This window comes from Saccopteryx leptura, chromosome 9 (assembly GCF_036850995.1).
Source record: "Saccopteryx leptura isolate mSacLep1 chromosome 9, mSacLep1_pri_phased_curated, whole genome shotgun sequence".
Classification (NCBI taxonomy): Eukaryota; Metazoa; Chordata; class Mammalia; order Chiroptera; family Emballonuridae; genus Saccopteryx; species Saccopteryx leptura.
In genome coordinates this window covers 27,293,065-27,311,675 of record NC_089511.1, presented here as the reverse complement: position 1 = coordinate 27,311,675, position 18,611 = coordinate 27,293,065, and the positions used below count along the sequence as shown (strand labels likewise).

Here is an 18,611-nt window from a genome sequence, read left to right as displayed (position 1 = left end):
AGTGGCTTATTACGTCCAGGGCTGAGATATCCAGGTGTATAAAGAAAAGGTCAATGCATGAGATTTAAATATTAAATGATCCAGGAGAAATCACAAATGCAGTGAGAAATGGATGATTTTTCCATGCCCTTTTTCAGTATGCTTGAAAATAAAAGTGTTTGGACAAAATACTGTGACCGTGTATATACAGAAACCTTCCACAAAACCCCAAGTTGCTAGTAAATACGATGCATTCTAAAACGAAGTACTGTCTCTTCCCAGTATTTCCTCTGTCATCTTTAGGAGGCATAAATTATCATGGGGGGAACTTATTCTATCAAAGTCATCTGTGGTATTTATTTCTACGTATCACTTCATGTATATGTCTTCTTCATATTGATGGGCGAAATTAGGTTGGCAGATCAGTTTGTGACAATTTAATTCTTCCAACATTTACAATCAAAGGCAACATGGAGAGAATCAGAATGTCAGACTTGGAAGGTCATCCAATTACCATTTCCCATCATTGTTTTATGGATGGGGGAAGGGGACTCAAGAAGGTTAAGGTGACCCAGTTCTTCAGAGACAGATCTGAGATTTAGAGCAAGACCTCCTGATTTCCAGTTATTGCCATTTTCTGTTATGCCAAGTTATTTTGACACTTAAACTAAAAAGACTTTCAAGTTGTGACCTAAAACAGACACAGTACGGACATGCTCATGTGGAGGTCAACATTTCAGAACATGGGTGAGAACCGAAGCCTCCAGATAGGCTAGATAGTTCTCTATTCTTTTTTTTTTTTTTTTTTTTTTTCATTTTTCTGAAGCTGGAAATGGGGAGGCAGTCAGACAGACTCCCGCATGCGCCCGGCCGGGATCCACCCGGCACGCCCACCAGGAGGCGATGCTTTGCCCCTCTGGGGCATTGCTCTGTTGCATCCAGAGCCATTCTAGCACCTGAGGGAGAGGCCACAGAGCCATCCCCAGCGCTTGGGCCATCTTTGCTCCAATGGAGCCTTGCTGCAGGAGGGGAAGAGAGAGACAGAGAGGAAGGAGAAGGGGAGGGGTGGAGAAGCAAATGGGCACCTCTCCTGTGTGCCCTGGCCAGGAATCGAACCCGGGACTCCTGCACGCCAGGCCGACGCTCTACTGCCAAGCCAACCGGCCAGGGCCGATAGTTCTCTATTCTAATAGCTTTGATATTTGGCTAAGTGTTTTATCCCCTGATTTTAGAGAACAAAGAGGGGACCATCTTCACTGGAGAGTATAAATATCAGCCATAGACATAGCGATCCTCTCAAATGTGACAGGGCTTGAGCCAACCTTGTTAGTCCTGGGATGGGAGATGAGAACGAGTCCCAGCATCTGGGTAGTCCCTCCTGCCCTCTGGCCTTAAGCAGACATTACATCGATCCACTCAACTCTTTTTCAGATTCCTATTATGTACTAGTCACACTGTGCTATAAATGCTGGAGTGTCAGAAGGACTGACACACCTTCACCTCTGGCTCTAGTCCCAAACCCTCACTGAGTCCCAGGCTTGTGTGTTGAGCTACCACTTGGGCACCTATCTCTGCCTGGTTATCCAAAACTACATCACACTCAGCTGATCTAAAACAGAACACAGGGCTACCTCCAAATGAGTTTCTCCCTGTATTAGTTTGTTAAGACTGGTGTAACGAAGTTCCACAAATTGGGTGGATTAAAAAACAAATTATTGCTTCCCAGTTCTTGAAGCTAGAAGTCTGAAATCAAGGTATTGGCAGGGTTGGCTCCTGCCTTTCAAGGGAAAAGGTCTGATCCAGGCCTCTCTCCTTGGCTTATAGATGACCAAATTTCCCCTTCTTATAAAGACGCCAAGTATATCGGAGTAGAGCTCACCCTAATGGCCTCATTTTAATTTGATTACCTCTGTAAAGACCCTGCCTCCAACTGAAGACCCATTCTGAGGTGTCGGGGTGATGATTTCATCATATGAATTTTGGGAAGAGATGTTTCAACTCATAACACTCCTCTTTCTGCATTTTCTGCTTCAGTGGGTGGAACTGCACCGTCTACCTATCGCTAGAGCTAGGAATCTGGGGTTATTCTAGACTCCTTTTCTGCTCTTGCTCCCACATTTTTTTTTAAAGTCAGAGGGTTACACTGTGCATTTTATTTATTTATTTATTTATTTTTACAGAGACAGAGAGTCAGAGAGAGGGATAGATAGGGATAGACAGATAGGAATGGAGAGAGATGAGAAGCATCAATCATTAGTTTTTTGTTGCGACACCTTAGTTGTTCATTGATTGCTTTCTCATATGTGCCTTGACTGCAGGCCTTCAGCAGATTGAGTAACCCCTTGCTGGAGCCAGCGCCCTTGGATCCAAGCTGGTGAGCTTTGCTCAAACCAGATGATCCTGCGCTCAAGATGGCAACCTCAGGGTCTCGAACCTGGGTCCTCTGCATCCCAGTCCGACGCTCTATCCACTGCGCCACCGCCCGGTCAGGCTGCTCCCACATTTAATTAGTCAGTAAGTATGTTATTTCCACTCAGTATTTCTTATGACTGCCTCTTCTTAGTCTGGGTTGTCATACTTCCTCCCCTGGGTTATGACAACACTCTTCTAATTGGCCTGGCTGTTTCCATGTACACTTTCACACTGTGGGCAGAGTGATTTTTCTCAAACACAACACTGAGCATTTCACTATCTGTTTCCACGCTTCCCATTACTTCCCCTGTCTTTTGAGATGAAAGGCATACCCTTTATCGCACAAGGCCAGCCCTCACCGATCTGACCCAGTCTACCTCATTAACATGCTTTCCCTTCACTGTTCCAATATCTACTTCCTAACGACACACAGAACTTGAGTCATCACTGATTGACATTTGCCATGAGCCCGGTGCCGGCAGCCCTCATCGCATTCCCACAATGCGTCTTTAACCTTACCTCACTGAGGAAGAAACTGAGGTTCACGGAGGTTAAATTCCTGGTCCAAGGGCATTAGGGTAAAAATGGCCGACCTTAAATCTCTGTACTTATCAGCTGAGCAACCTTGTGTAACATGTCAATTCCTCTAGTCCTTCATCTCAATATGTGGATTGTAATACTATATGGTCTCTAAGATTGTTGTGGGATTATACAACATAATGCACCCACAGACTTAGAACAGTGAATGGCAATAAACATTTGCTATCACTACTCTATGACTACAATTACTTTTTTTCTTGGTGCCTTTATTACATCAGCAGTAGGAGCATACCCACTACCCACCATCAGCCCCTGAATGTCTCACGCTAATTTCGCATCAGTGCTAGCTTTCTCCTTGCTTCCCCCTCCTGATCTTGCCTATCCACCCACTTCTTCAGATCACAGCCACTCCCCGGGAAGCACCTCGTCTACAAATCCTTCCCAGCCACCCAGGCAGAGTCTCTTGCCTCTTTTTGTGCCACCATAGATCTGTGGTTCTTTCCTCCAGGACAGCGGCCACCACAGCCTTCGGTGGCTGCTAACTGATTCATCTGTGAGCTCCATGAAGTCAGGGACTGTGTCTCATTTGGTTTTGTATCCCCGTGCTCAGGGCAGAGCCTGGCCTGGCACATAGCAGGTGTTTGCTAAAACTTCTTGAAAGGATGCGGGAGAAACTCAAGTAGTTTCATAGGATGGGAAAGCCCCCTCATCATTTTGCAGATTTCTAGGTCCGTTACTACTGCAGAGTGGGAATAAAGCATATATTTAATTAATGCATCTAGTTTCTGACCCAGGCAGAACTATACTGTTTCCATTTTAATGAGAAAGATACGTGTGGTAGTAAAATGAGCTGATGTAAGTAACTGAGTTACTTACATATTTATACTGTTATTTAATATATAATACATGAATATTACACCTGTAATATACATTGATCTATGAATATTATATAATATAATTAGAATAATGTATAATTATTATATATTTGTGTACATATATAATTACTATCTGTTACATAATATTCCATTTCTAATATATAATTACTATAATAAGACAGTATGCCCCACCCCTTATTCGCGGTTTCAGTTTTCATGGTTTCAGTTACCTGAGGTCAACCGCAGTTCAAAGACATTCAATCAAAAACTCCAGAAGTAAACAACTCATAAGTTTTAAATTGTGCACCGTTCTGAGCAGCATGATGAAATTTCATGGTGTCCCACTGCATCCTGCTCAGGGTGTGACTTGTCCCTGTGTCCGGCTGTGTCTGTGCCGTACACACTGCCACCCATTAGTCACTTACGTGCCATCTCAGTTATCAAATTGACTGTCACGGTATCACAGTGTTTGTGTTCAAGTAACTTTTCTTTTATTGTCACAATTGTTCTATTTTTTATTGTTGTTGTCAAGCTTACTGTGCCTAATTTATAAATTAAACTTTATTATATATATATGACAAAATGTTATATATATATATGGTTATATATATTTTTTTTAATTTTTATTTATTATTATTTTTTACAGGGACAGAGATAGAGTCAGAAAGAGGGATAGATAGGGACAGACAGACAGGAACGGAGAGAGATGAGAAGCATCAATCATTAGTTTTTTCGTTGGGACTCCTTAGTTGTTCATTGATTGCTTTCTCATATGTGTCTTGACCGCGGGCCTTCAGCAAACTGAGCAACCCCTTGCTCTAGCCAGCGACCTTGGGTCCAAGCTGGTGAGCTTTTTTTGGCTCAAGCCAGATGAGCCCACGCTCAAGCTGGCAACCTCGGGGTCTCGAACCTGGGTCCTTCCGCATCCCAGTCCGACGCTCTATTCACTGCGCCACCACCTGGTCAGGCTATATATATATATTATATATATGGTTCAGTACTGTCTGCTGTATCAGGCATCCACTGGGGGTCTTGGAATGTTTGCCTTGTGGATAAGGGAAGGGCTACTGTAATATAATAATTAGTATGGTTCATAAGACCACTATATATGCTACATAATATATTTAATATAATTAGTATAATATACAAGTATTATGCCTTATATCATTTGCAGCAGCTCTCCCCGCCTTTTAGGTCTGTCTTATTTCAGTCGGGCAGTGAGAGGCCCTTGCAGCTCCTCAGTGGTTTTCTAGAGTAAACAATGCTCAGCATTCTGTATTGAAGCAGCAGTGTGCCTTCCCTCACGTTTATAGAAAAGCTGTCCTCTCCCTTCTCCAAATCCCAAGGTGAGTGCAGGATCAGCACCTAATTTATCCTTGTTTCTCCCACATGCCTGGCAAATAGCACGGACTCAATAAACATTTGTGGAAGACGGAATGAATTTTCAATAAAAAGGATTTTGCAATTTACCTGCAGACCCAGAACATAAAATGAACAAGACAATCCATTCTCCCAGCAGCAGCAATAAATGGAGACATGCATGCACTTGTTTTTAATTGATTTTCCTTCCCCTCTTTAGGGTGTGCAGATCCGGCGGCAGCCTCTGCCCCGCTTCCCCACGGCTCCGACATGGCAGCGGCGGCAGCTGCGGTTCCCTTTGTCTCCCCCTGTGCCAGGCACTGTGCTGTGTGCTCCCTTAAATCCTCAGACCGCTCTTAGGGTATTCCTGGCTCCCTTTTATACCTGCAACGGGGGATTCTGAGAGGGAAAGGAGCTCGTCCGAGGTCATACGGCTTGTAATGGGAGACCAACGGAGCTGCAAGGCCGCTCTGCTGTTAGCCTCTCATCCGTCCAGCTGAGCAGTCAAGCTGCTGGCACGGAACTGAAGTCTTAGTGAAAAACCCCGGTTCTTGGCATCGCTCTGTAAGGCTTCACTGCGCCACTAGGATTCACATGGGTGAATGCATTTCAACCAGATCAGTCCTGAGGCCAGGCCTGTAGGGGTCCCCTCAAGCAGAGCACAGACTGGGGAATCCAGAAACAGTTGTTACGAGGGAGCTGTTTTGCATCCTTAAAATCTGACTCATAGCAACACACTGGCAGCTCAAAGCACAATCCTTTTCCAGAAAAGTTAGGCGCAGTAGACAAATGGTGAGAAGAGCCAATACATCTATGTAAAAGGCCTAATATGCTGCCTGTTACACACTAAGTACTCAATAAATGCCAATTGTTAGCCCTAACTACCCTGGACTCAGGGCTGAACCTGGTTGAAATTCTGGTCACACAATCTCTAAATGGGAACTTAGGATAGATGATTCTGTCAGTGCACTGAAATTTAGGATTCAGCCAAAGAGATTCAACTAAGTAAGAGGCAAAGAATGGATGGCTTAAAAGGGCCTCTAATGTAGACACAATCTATCACCCCAGCTGTTTCTCATAGTATGCCAGAATTCTAGCTTTGACTCACATGGAAAGATGCTCAGTCTTTCCTAATGGCCACTCACTTCCTCACCACAGGACCTTTGCACGTACAGTTTCCACTGCTTGAAATCCTCTCCTGGGTCTTTTCTCTTGGCTGATTGCTAGTCATCCTTTGAATCTTAGCCTTTCTGTTAGTTCACTGAGTCATTCGTTCTATCATGATAAGGCTATTTAACAAGTGTCTGTAATAGATTAGACACTAGAAGAGGTGCTAGAAATGCAAAGGTGAACAAAGTCATATATGGTTCCTGTTATCTTGTAGCTTGCATTCTTATAGGTGCAACAGATACTAATAAAAATAAAATAAATATGCTATTAGAAGTATAATTATACATCTATATTAATAGAGTGCAAACACCAATTCCAACCATTGAACCCCTAGAATAAGACCATGTTTGTGCACTACTACATTCTTGCAAATGTGCAGATGAGCAGCATGCCCTCGAGTCATGTGGACACGCAGTGGGAGAGACCAGATAAAGTGAGAACTTGGACCTGATGATCTGTCGGCCACACTGACTGGCTCTTTAATTGGGCTAAAGGAAGTTTATTTGAAGAAGTCCCCCAAAGAGAATGACAGTTTACATGTTTCCCCAAGTTTGGTGGAAAATACAACCCTCAATGGCTAGCTTGACCATTTCCAAGATCACCTTTTAAATAGAATTGTGAATATCTCTTCCAAAAGTTGTTTTCACTTGTCAACAGCTCATGGAAACCACAGGCCATTCATGTAGTCAAAGAATGGAAAAGGATGAGCAGAATGAGCTGTGACTGTACTGAGAAGGCGCCCAGAGGAAATGGTGAGGTGAGTTGTTTTTCTTCCAGAGAATTGTCAGTTTCCTTTTTCAGCTTCATCAATGCAAAGATAAGATAACTGAATGTCACCATGAAAGCTGGTGCATCCAGTACCTGAGCCACACTTATGCTTTACTTGTGACAATACGAACTCCCACGTTGGAATCTAAACACAAGGTTAGAAATTTTTTTTTTTTTTCAGATCAGTGCTGTCATTAGCCTGTCAACAGTTTAGTTGACTCGGTTGTTGTAAGGAGAGGAAATTCAAATCCCACGGTGTGGGCTGAGCCACATGACTGCCATCTGAGGCAGCAAAGAATCTTCCGTGTTCTTGCCTGGGACTCACTAAGCGTCAGTCAGCTTTTCTTTGTATCTTGTTTGTCACTGCAAAACAGTTGAACTATACCTGACACCCCTGTAACATACATGTGCTAAGCATTGTGTACAGAAACAGCCTGTGTACAGAAACCTTATTTTAAATCCAAAAGAGCAGTAGACACATTCTTTGTGAAAAAAAAACAATATCTTTTCTTTTCTCTTTGATTGATTATGTAGATCAGTGCTTCTCAATTTGCAGTGCCAGAGCCAGCAGCCTCCACACTGTCTGGAGACTCATTGGAAATGCATATTCTCAGGCCCAGCCCAGCCCTGCAGATTCAGAAACTCTGGGGAGCAGCCTGGCAATCAAGAATCTTAACCAGCCCCACAGGAGAGTCTCCTGCAGCTCAGTTCTCCGTCAGAGAGAACCGTCTGTAGTGGCCCTACTCCACGGGACTTAGATGCGAAGGCCCCCATGATGCTTACGGTGTCTTAATCTTAATATCAGATATTTTATTTAAAGCCAATAAGTTCCTTGGGGTGACTCCAATGGGCAGCCAGGACTGAGATCCAGCAGTCTATAAAGTTTTCCTTCTAACTTGGTCAATTTTGGCATAGTCACAATCCTCTTTTCCTGCTGGAGGTTGACATCAGAGCACGTGGGTTTAGTAGGTGGGACCCTGTAGATCAGGGCATGACTAACAGTCTTCTGTGAGTCAGAGATGCCCCAGGAGGAAAGCACCCCATCCCTATTCGCAAGGTCTGGCGCTCCGGATGCTTGGAGAAGGTCAGTCTCCCTGTTCCCTGGCCCTCAGCTTTGCTGCCCAGCCCCGCAGGATTTCCCAGCCACTCACGGCTCTGCCCATCAGTCGACTACAAGGGTGAATATTTAGACCTTTCCCCCTGCTCAGACTGCGCCGAGGTCATTGCACAGTCACTCAGCTGAAAGCAGTAGGACCAAGGGGTGCAGAGAGTTGATTTAGTTACTCACCCTCGTCTGCACAGAGCCCCCTGTGTGCCAGGTAGGCCGCCATGCTCTGGAAGCACCAGCTCAGGTGATCTGCATCATGACCTCTGTGAGTTGGGGGACTATCACATCCTCATTTCCCAGATGAAAGAACAGGGGGCACAGAGCAGCTGTGTAACTGCCCAGAGTCACACAGCAAGTAAACAGCAGACACAACATTTGAACCTGCATTGTCTGGCTTCAGCATTCACAATCTTAACCACTGCCTTGAGCTGCAAGACAGTAGTATGTCTGGAGGCCGACAGGAGAGAAGGGAGGAGAACCATCCCTCACTGGCTGGTTACTCTTCGTCAACCACTGTGCTAGGTACTTGACACGCATCTCATTTTACCCTCCCAACACCCCACTTCCCATGATGAAGACAGAGATGGAGGCTCAGAAAGAACAAGTGACCTTACTCAAGGCTATCCTGCTAGCAATCGGGAACTGCAGCTCAGAAACGCTAAGTACTAGCAACTGGAAGTGATGGAATTAAACCCAAGCCTCCTTGTCGCTACGGCCGAATCCTTTGTTGTTATTGAGCACCAAGTTCAATAGCAATGAGACACTTCAGAGGCTGCAGAACAAGGGAGAGCTCCGGGATCCTGATTCGATCCGGGAGCTGCCACTCACCCTGGCCAGGCCTCAGACTTCTCTTCCAAAACCAGGGACGACAATATCGACTCCAGGAAGCCCAGTGTGGGTCCCAGGAGGTAGCATATGTCCTGTGGCTCACTAGAGATGACCCAGAGCAGGTGCTTAATAAGTTGGGTTTTTCTCCCCAAGACCCTTAAAGCCACCTCGTCTGGGAACCCTTCCTAGAGGTCCCCAGAAGACTTTCTATCTCCTGCTTTGCTCCCAAACTCGCACACTTCACTGCTCAACCATTCTTCTTCTCTCCCTTCCCCATTCCTCTCCTTCCCTCTCTCCTCTCTTCCTCCCCTTCCTCCTCCTCTGTCTCTCTTCCTTTAAACAATCTCTTTCTTTTGCTATCTTCCAGTAGACTGTCAAGGCCTTTAGGGGAGGTCCACACCTCATCCCCCCTCTACATCCACAGCGTTGGGTCCCAGCGACCATATGCAGAAATGGGGAAAAGAGCAGAAAACAAGGTGGCCAGAGAGGCCCTACAGCAGGGGTCCCCAAACTACGGCCTGCAGGCCGCATGCGGCCCCCTGAGGCCATTTATCCGGCCCCGCCGCACTTCTGGAAGGGCACCTCTTTCATTGGTAGTCAGTGAGAGGAGCATAGTTCCCATTGAAATACTGGTCAGTTTGTTGATTTAAATTTACTTGTTCTTTATTTTAAATATTGTATTTATTCCCGTTTTGTTTTTTTACTTTAAAATAAGATATGTGCAGCGTGCATAGGGATTTGTTCATAGTTTTTTTTATAGTCTGGCCCTCCAGTGGTCTGAGGGACAGTGAACTGGCCCCCTGTGTAAAAAGTTTGGGGACCCCTGCCCAACAGTGTCAGAGGACGACTGCGGGCTGAGGCCGGGCCGTGTGCCCTTTCCGGAGCAGGGTCACCTTCAGAGGCAGGTGCGCCCGGCGGCTGCTCAGCCAGCGCCTGCCCGGCCCCTTGGCTGGAGGTGCACGCGATCCGCCCCACAGCTTGTTAGCAGCACCGGTACAACTTTCCACCAAGGATGGGGCGCAATTTGTGTGCTTTCCAAGAGGAAACATTTTCTTGCTTTCTTTTCAACAGCACGCGGAGTGGGGAGAAGGGTAAGGTGTGGGTAACACATCTGAGGGAGGAATACAGAGGGAATGGTAGCATAAAAGTTAGGATGAAACAGGTTTGGGCATAGAAATGTTATGTTATTTCTCAAAGAGCCACCGACAGTTAGACCGTGGCACTGGTTCCCCCTAAGGTAATTTGCAGACGCTCCCTGGGCAGGGCTGAGGTGGACCTGTCAGCCACACATACCAGCTGCCAGCGGAGGCCTGCTCCCGAGAATCCGGTCACCTGTGGGGACATAGGGAGATGCATGGAGGGGTTTGGTGGAAACGACTCCCACCACCCAGCACGAGCCTAGATCCCTACTTGGTGCCTGAAACCGCGTCCTTGCTGAGCACAGCAGGCTGCTTCGGGGTGGAGTGCAGGAGGGGGGTGACTCTCACTTTCTCAAAGTTTCTAGTCTAAGGAGGTGGTCCCATGAGCACTGTGCTTACTGCGATGATAACGGGTGACAGGTCAGCCTTGTGCTCTGGCTGAGACAGAGGTCGGTCTGGTTTCATTCACTTCATGGTATGTTTGTGGGTCAGACAACATGTGTTTGTTTGTTTGAACAATTAAGAGAGACAGGCCCAAGGCAGGGAGTTGGAGAAACAGAGGTGGGCCTTAGGGGCTCAAACTGGAAGAGGTCCCCTCTTCAGAATAAGACCCAGAGCAGGGCCTTGGCCAGTTGGCTCAGTGGTAGAATGTCGGCCTGGCATGCAGGAGTCCTGGGTTTGATTCCCGGCCAGGGCACACAGGAGAAGCGCCCATCTGCTTCTCCACCCGTCCCCCTCTCCTTCCTCTCTGTCTCTCTTCCCCTCCTGCAGCCAAGGCTCCATTGGAGCAAAGATGGTGCTGAGGATGGCTCTATGGCTTCTGCCTCAGGCTCTAGAATGACTCTGGTTGCAACAGAGCACCGCCCCAGATGGGCAGAGCATCGCCCCCTGGTGGGCATGCGGTGCATGTGGGAGTCTGTCTGACTGTCTCCCCGTTTCCAACTTCAAAAAAAAAAAAAAAAAAAGACCCAGAGCAGGCTGGCTCTGAGGGGACCCTTGGACACATGGGACAGAAAACTCAGTCCTGATCCTCCTCTCACCATTGAAGCCCTTTCCACCTCAAGTGGCTCCTATGAACTGGAAGGGCTGGTGCGGCCTCTCTGAGGACCTACGCCAGGCAGCTCGGCACACAGGGACAGGGGAACATGGACTTTTAAAAAACATTGAGATGTATCAGCCTGACCTGTGGTGGCGCAGTGGATAAAGCATCGACCTGGAATGCTAAGATCGCTGGTTCAAAACCCTGTACTTGTCTGGTCAAGGCACTTATGGGAGTTGATGCTTCCTGCTCCTCCCCCCTTCTCTCTCTCTCTCTCTCTCTCTCTCTCTCTCTCTCTCTCGCTATCCTCTCTAAAATGAATAAATAGCCCTGGCCGGTTGGCTCAGCGGTAGAGCGTCAGCCTGGCGTGCGGGGGACCCGGGTTCGATTCCCGGCCAGGGCACATAGGAGAAGCGCCCATTTGCTTCTCCACCCCCCCCTCCTTCCTCTCTGTCTCTCTCTTCCCCTCCCGCAGCCAAGGTTCCATTGGAGCAAAGATGGCCCGGGCGCTGGGGATGGCTCCTTGGCCTCTGCCCCAGGCGCTAGAGTGGCTCTGGTCACGGCAGAGCGACGCCCAGGATGGGCAGAGCATCACCCCCTGGTGGGCAGAACGTTGCCCCTGGTGGGTGTGCCGGGTGGATTCCGGTCGGGCGCATGGGGGAGTCTGTCTGACTGTCTCTCCCCATTTCTAGCTTCAGAAAAATACAAAAAAAATAAAAAATAAAAATAAAAATAAAATGAATAAATAAAAAAATTGAGATGTATACATCTTGATGAGTTTGAAGATGAGTACCCATGAAACTGTCACAATGAACTTAACCATCACCTCTAAAATTTCCTCCTTTCCTTTTTTTAATAACATTTAACATGAGATCGACCCCCTTCTTCACAAATTTGTAAAGATGCCACGCAGGACTGTTCCCTGTAGGCTCTGCGCTGTACAGTGGCTCGCTAGCACTTACTCATCCTGCATGACTGAAACTATGCTCCCTCCGCCAACCCCTCCTCGCTGCCCCTCCCTCAGACCTTGGTCACCACCATTCTAGTCTGTGCTTCTGTGACTTGGATTATTCCAGATTCCCGCCGTAAGTGGGACTATGTAGGACTTATCTGCATCTGCCTTATTTCAGTTAGCATAACGTCCTTCAGGCTCGTCCATGTTGTAGCAAAGGGCAAGGTGAATGATGTTCTGTTGTCTGCCTATACCACATTCTGTTTGTCCATTCCTCACCTGTTCGTGGACATTGAGGTGGCTTCCATGTCTTTCCTGTCGTGAATAATGCTGCAGTGAACAAGGAGTGCAGCTATCACCTTAAGACCCTGGTTTCACCTGACCAGGCTGTGGCACAGTGGATAGAGCATCGGACTGGGATGCCGAGGACCCAGGTTTAAGACCCCGAGGTCACCAGCTTGAGCGTGGGCTCATTTGGTTTGAGCAAAAGCTCACCAGCTTGGACCCAAGGTCGCTGGCTTGAGCAAGGAGTTACTCACTCGGTCTGCTGTAGGCCTGTGGTCAAGGCGCATATGAGAAAGCAATCAATGAACAACTAAAATGTTGCAACGTGCCACAGAAAACTAATGATTGATGCTTCTTATCTCTCTGTTCCTGTCTGTCTGTCCCTGTCTATCCCTCTCTCTCTCTCTGACTCTCTCTCTGTCTCTGAAAAAAAAAAAAAAAAAAGACCCTGGTTTCACTTCCTTAGGACGGATACCCAGAAGTAGAATTGCTGCATCATACGGTAGTTCTAGTGTTAATTTTTTTTTTCAGGAACCTCCATACTGTTTTCCATACTGACAGTACCAATTTACATTCCCACCAACAATGTACAAAGGTTCTCGTTTCTTTATACTCTGACACTTACCTTTTTTTTTTTTTTTTTTAAATAATAGCTATCCTAACAAGTGTGAGGTGACACCTCACTGTGGTTTTGATTTGCATTTCCCTGACTATTAGTGATGTTGAGCACATCCTGAGTCAGGCAAACCTGAATTTGAAACCTTGATACACAGATGGGCTGAGTGACTGTGGGAAGATATCTCACCCTGCGCCTCAATGATTTCATCTATAACACAGAGAAGGGGCGAACAATGCAAAGTGCTGGTCGGTACAGACCGCAGCACTTAGTCCTGTGCCAGGCCGAGCAGACCTTCCCTAACTCTCAGGGCCCCTTGGCCCTTTCCCACTAAAGAACGCATGGGCTGCGTTGTGATCTTCAGTCTACTCATTCCCGATTCAGCAGATGTTTCCCGGGCCCTCGGGGCTTTGTGATGGCCCACTGCAGGGCAGGTAGCTGGTTTGGAAGGGTTTGATTTATGGCCAAGACTCCCCACTGCCCTGCCTCCTGCCAGGCAAAGCTGTGAACCCTGGCAACTGGAGTCTGAGTATCTATATTGTTCATTTTTTTAAAATTTTGTATATTAATGATGTTTTGGCATCTTAAAAATTTTTATTTATTTCAGAGAGAGAAGAAAGGGAGAGGAGAGAGGAAGACAGAGAAAGAGAGAGAGAGAGAGAGCTATGGATATGTTGTTTACTTATTTATGCATTCATTGGTTGCTTCTTGTATGTGCCCTGACCAGGGATCAAGCCCGCAACCTTGACGTATTGGGATGATGCTCTAACCAACTGTGCTACCTAGCCAAGGCCTGTTTTCACATCTTAAAACACCTTTCTGGCTTGGAAGAACTTGCCCTTTCCTGAGCTAGCCAATATTTAGAAATAACAAAGGGCCCAACTGGGAGCATGCCATTGATGTTACAAACTAACCATACCTGAGCCAGACTTCTTTATCTGGCCCATGCACCCCAGAAGGCAATATTCCTCTGCCTTAACCATCCCAGACCCACATACTAGGCAGTAGATATGACCCCTATAGTCCCAACCCCACTGACATTGTTCAAATAAGCCAATCCTAACCTGTCCACCTCCCTTGCCTTGCCTTTTCTGCAGATAGCCCAGTAAAAGCCATGGTCTAACTGTTGCCTCTGCTTCTGTCTTCTGCATTCTGACCACCCTGGTGTTTTCCCCACTGACGTGTTGTGCCTTGGTCCCTAGGCCTTATGATATAATAACATGGTTTTCCTGACCCTCTCCTCTCTCTTATTGTGGCCACATCTGACCTTCTCATAAAAGAATACAAAACAGCATTCCTCGCTTGCCCCAGGAGTTGTGTTCTTCTTGTGCAGTGCATAATTTGCCCAACTGCCCATGGTAACTCTACTAACAAGCCCTCATGGGGACCATACCAAGTCTGTGTCTGTCATCAGTATGACTTTTCAACTGACGGAGACCATGGGTGGCCACAGGACAACCCATCACCCACAGATGCTCACATTGCCCAAGACTTGGACTCCAATAACCACATAGTTAGAATTCTGGCCAGGTGCGAGTCCAGCCCACCAGATGGCAACGTCCCCGTACCAGGGCTCTACATCATGGTGGGTCACGGCCATTCCAGGCTGGCTGCCTTCCATGCAGTGCATCTGGATAAATTTCTGGATGACTACATTTGTAAAGTGGGATGCCAGATTCACATTTCCAGCCAAATTATGATTTGTAGTCACAGTCTAAAGCTTGTGGTTTTAATAAATGCATCTATTTCAAACAAAAACTTGTTAGGTAGGGTAATCATACAATTCATTGTCTAAGTCAGGATACTCAGAGTAGGGGGGAATGCTACTATTCATTTTGTCCATTCAACAGGCATAAACTGGAAATGTCCTAGACAAATTGGGTCACCCTACCTACTACGGTGTGGCCACCTTAAGTCAAGGAAAGGAACTAATAGGATGGCCGGAGAGGAGAGCAAAAACGTAGGCATTGTGAGACCTGGGTTTTGATCCCTGGATCTACCACTCATCACTTGAAGGACTGTGACCCAATTATCATGAACTGACAGCTTTATCTCTAAAGTCGGGATGATGTTACCTGCCTCATTGGGTTGTCAGAGTGTTAAATAGACTCACATAAAGAAAGGTCTGCACAGGTTTGGGCACCAAGTGGGGGCTTAGGAAGTATAATCCCACTTCCCTACTCCCGTCTTGGCCTGTCTACTTTATCGCCTGAGCGCAGAGCACGAGCATTTGTGAAACCAACGTGCGCCAGCGCCTGGCAGGACGGAACGGCCCTGACCTGGGATGACAGTTGTCACAACTCAGCGGTCTGACTTTCCTGCCTTTTTCTGAGCGTTCCTGTTTGTTGAAGGCACCTTATTAACCAGGCCATTAAACAGGAGCCTGACCTGGGTTTCAGCACCCTTCCGACACGATCAACAACTTCACCGAAAGCATCCGCCCTGGACGTGAAACAGACAAGCTCTCCAATCATGGCTCTCCCCTGCCCGCCCCCAGAGATCAGACATTGGGACTCTTTCTGCAACCTCAGATCCCACAGCCGAGGATATGAGGTTCTAAATGAAGTGGTGCAGAACGCTTCCCAGCTGGAGGGTGGCATGGAAAGCTTCCAGATGAGAGTACCTGACTATATTCAGTCCTGGAGGAAACGGAAGTGCCGTGCTGGGTCTCCAGATGGGGATCCCCACAGGATGTTTAGTGCTATCCGCTGAACTTTTCAACTCTCCGTCCTCAGACCCGCTCTCTTTAAAGAACAGCTCATTTCCCAACGAATGTTAACACACATTTCAACTAACTGACTTCCTTTGTATATGCCACACATGTAAAAATTATGTCACTCTTAATATCATCTATCAAGACATCTTCCTCCCTGAAACAGTGACATCTGGGTCTAGGTAAAGAGTTATCTTTTTCTGGAGTCTCCCACCCCCACCCCCTCACAGCACCAGCACACAGAAGGCATTCTAAAATGTGAGGATGAATGAATGAATGAAAATCTCTTCACATTTTTTCCTTTCTTGACACATCTCAGTAAGGCAGCAGCACCCTGTTCCTTTATGGTATCCTTTACACTTGGCAGACAGGTGTGGTAATCGTGCCCTCCTGGAGGTGGGTGTGAGGAGTGAAGGACGAGACCCCATAAAGGGCTGGGCATCCTGCCTGGCACCAGCTAATACCATTGCTTAGGGACTTCACTTCCTCTCTGTCTCTTCAACAAGACCTCCAACCAGGTAACCACACCTGGGCAGATGAAGGTGAGCGCTGGGAGCACAGATCTGCAGACTCTCAGGACCCCCGCACGTTACTGGACCATCCACACCACCCCTCGCTGCAGGAGGAAGCCCGACTCAGCTCCCTCCCATCTATTTCTGAGAGAAAAACTAATGAGATGATGATAGTGAACTAATTGCCTCCCAAGTTAGCCCATTCTATTTTGGGGTAGTTTTAATTGTTTCAAAGGGTCTATTTTTATTGTGCTCTGGGTAGCCTCTCCATAGATTTTGCCCCTGGGAGGCATGGCACACACACAGAAATAGCCTTGTGTGTCTCATACCCTTATTATTATGTTCACATCTTCTTTTTTCCAGCCTGACCATATTCGATCCATTCAACTGTCATCGGCCGATAAAATTACGTCCAGCAGACACTGGCCTATAGAGTAAAACTCCTCTTACATGTGGCACAGTGGGACCATCTCCCTCCACTAGAGCATTAACAGTTCTAGACATTTCATTGCCCTTAGCCTCCTGTTGTATAACAGATTTTGGTTAGCACACCCGAATGAGTCAAAAGGTCAAAATAACACAAAAAAAATAGGGAGGGCTATGTTGCTATTCACAACCACAGCATAGCAATCATCTTTACAGTCTGTGAAGGCAAAGACAGTCATCCTACTGTTCCCTTAGCTTTGCCACTTGATTTTAGAACTGCTTAGTGGCCCAGCCAGGCTCTTTTTACATGTACGCATAAGACAAGTTTTTTGGGTTTTTTTTTTGTATTTTTCTGAAGTTGGAAACGGGGAGGCAGTCAGACAGACTCCCACATGCGCCCGACCGGGATCCACCCGGCACACCCACCAGGGGGCGATGCTCTGCCCATCTGGGGTGTTGCTCTGTTGCAACCAGAGCCATTCTAGCGCCTGAGGCAGGGAGCCATCCCCAGCACCCAGGCCAACTTTGCTCCAGTGGCGACTTGGCTGTGGGAGGGGAAGAGAGAGATAGACAGGAAGGAGAGGGGGAGGCGTGGAGAAGCAGATGGGCGATTCTCCTGTGTGCCCTGGCCGAGAATTGAACCCGGGACTCCTGCACGCCAGGCCGACGCTCTACCACTGCACCAACCAGCCAGGGCCAAGACAAGTTTCTTGCATGGACCAGTAAACAGGCTGTCTTCCTGAGGTAACAGCGTCAACCTAAGCTGCTGCTTTTACTCACAGCAGGTGTTTCTCATGCTACACTGAATTTTAGAGCTCTCACATGTCCCCACTCTGGTGGACAGGCAGTTGCATATCCTTCAGTTGTAGCAAAAGTCAGGGGTACACATGGGCAATTGTTGCCAGGGTTCTGAAGTGCACTGCTGGTACAGTATTAAGGCAAAACAATTTGAGGACCACGGGTTTATATGTCAGCAGCATGAGGGACAGAGGGAGGGGCGGGCCGTTTGGCTTTTGACTCCCTTCCTCCCCCACACACTCAGCTTTTGGCCGCTGAATATTTATAGGTCATAATCAACAAAAGAGCTAAAGGTGAACCACTCACAGTTCCAGAGTTTCCTGTCTTCTTCCTCATTCTCGAAAAGCTCTTGGCAGACCCGAAGCCATTCCTTTCCAAAGCACAGCACAGACCCTAACATTTTAGTGCACTCTGCTGATATACGAGATGATGGAATGCCGCATTTTACAGAGGAAAGATCTATTCTAATCCCTCCTGAAGTTCCCTGAAAAAATATTGTGATGAAAGCAACACATGCTCATGCCAACTGAAAAGAATGAAATTTGGAAAATATAGAAAACTATAAAAATATGAACTCTAATGTCATATTTCAGAAATAAATACTCTACATCGTTTGGCTTATTTTTTTCCAGGAGCTTTTTAACATGGAGAAGCATATCAATCTCTGGTTGTCCATAGAATCGGCACCACACTGAGCATACCATGTTTACCCTACTTTTTCTTTCTGTGTTTATATCATAAGCATTTTTGTGGGTCATGAAAATTCTTTAACACTGCCATTTTGAATGACTGAGGTATCTATATGCTATTGTGTGGTTATCCTATATATGGTTTTTTTTTTTTACCCAATCCCTGTTTTATAGGAAATGAGAATGCTATATTATTATAAACCATATTTCAGTGAACATCTTTGTACAACCATCTTTCTTTAGAAGGCAGAGTCTAAATCTGTATATTTTGTAGGATAGATGAAGATGTTCAGTGTTTGAATATAGACTGGCTGCCTGCATGACTAACTCGGATTATTTCTTTAAAAGAGATTGCAAGTAGATAAGGTTGTAACTCGTATTTTCTGTGGCAACCCTACCAGTA

The 18,611-nt window shown here is 46.7% G+C and overlaps 1 protein-coding gene across 1 annotated transcript in view; it reads right to left on the bottom strand.

Annotated features, from left to right (window-relative positions):
* The window catches only part of VAT1L (vesicle amine transport 1 like), a 158,964-nt gene that overhangs the window by 93,318 nt on the left and 47,035 nt on the right, over positions 1-18,611 (bottom strand). The gene's annotated exons all lie outside the window — the stretch shown is intronic.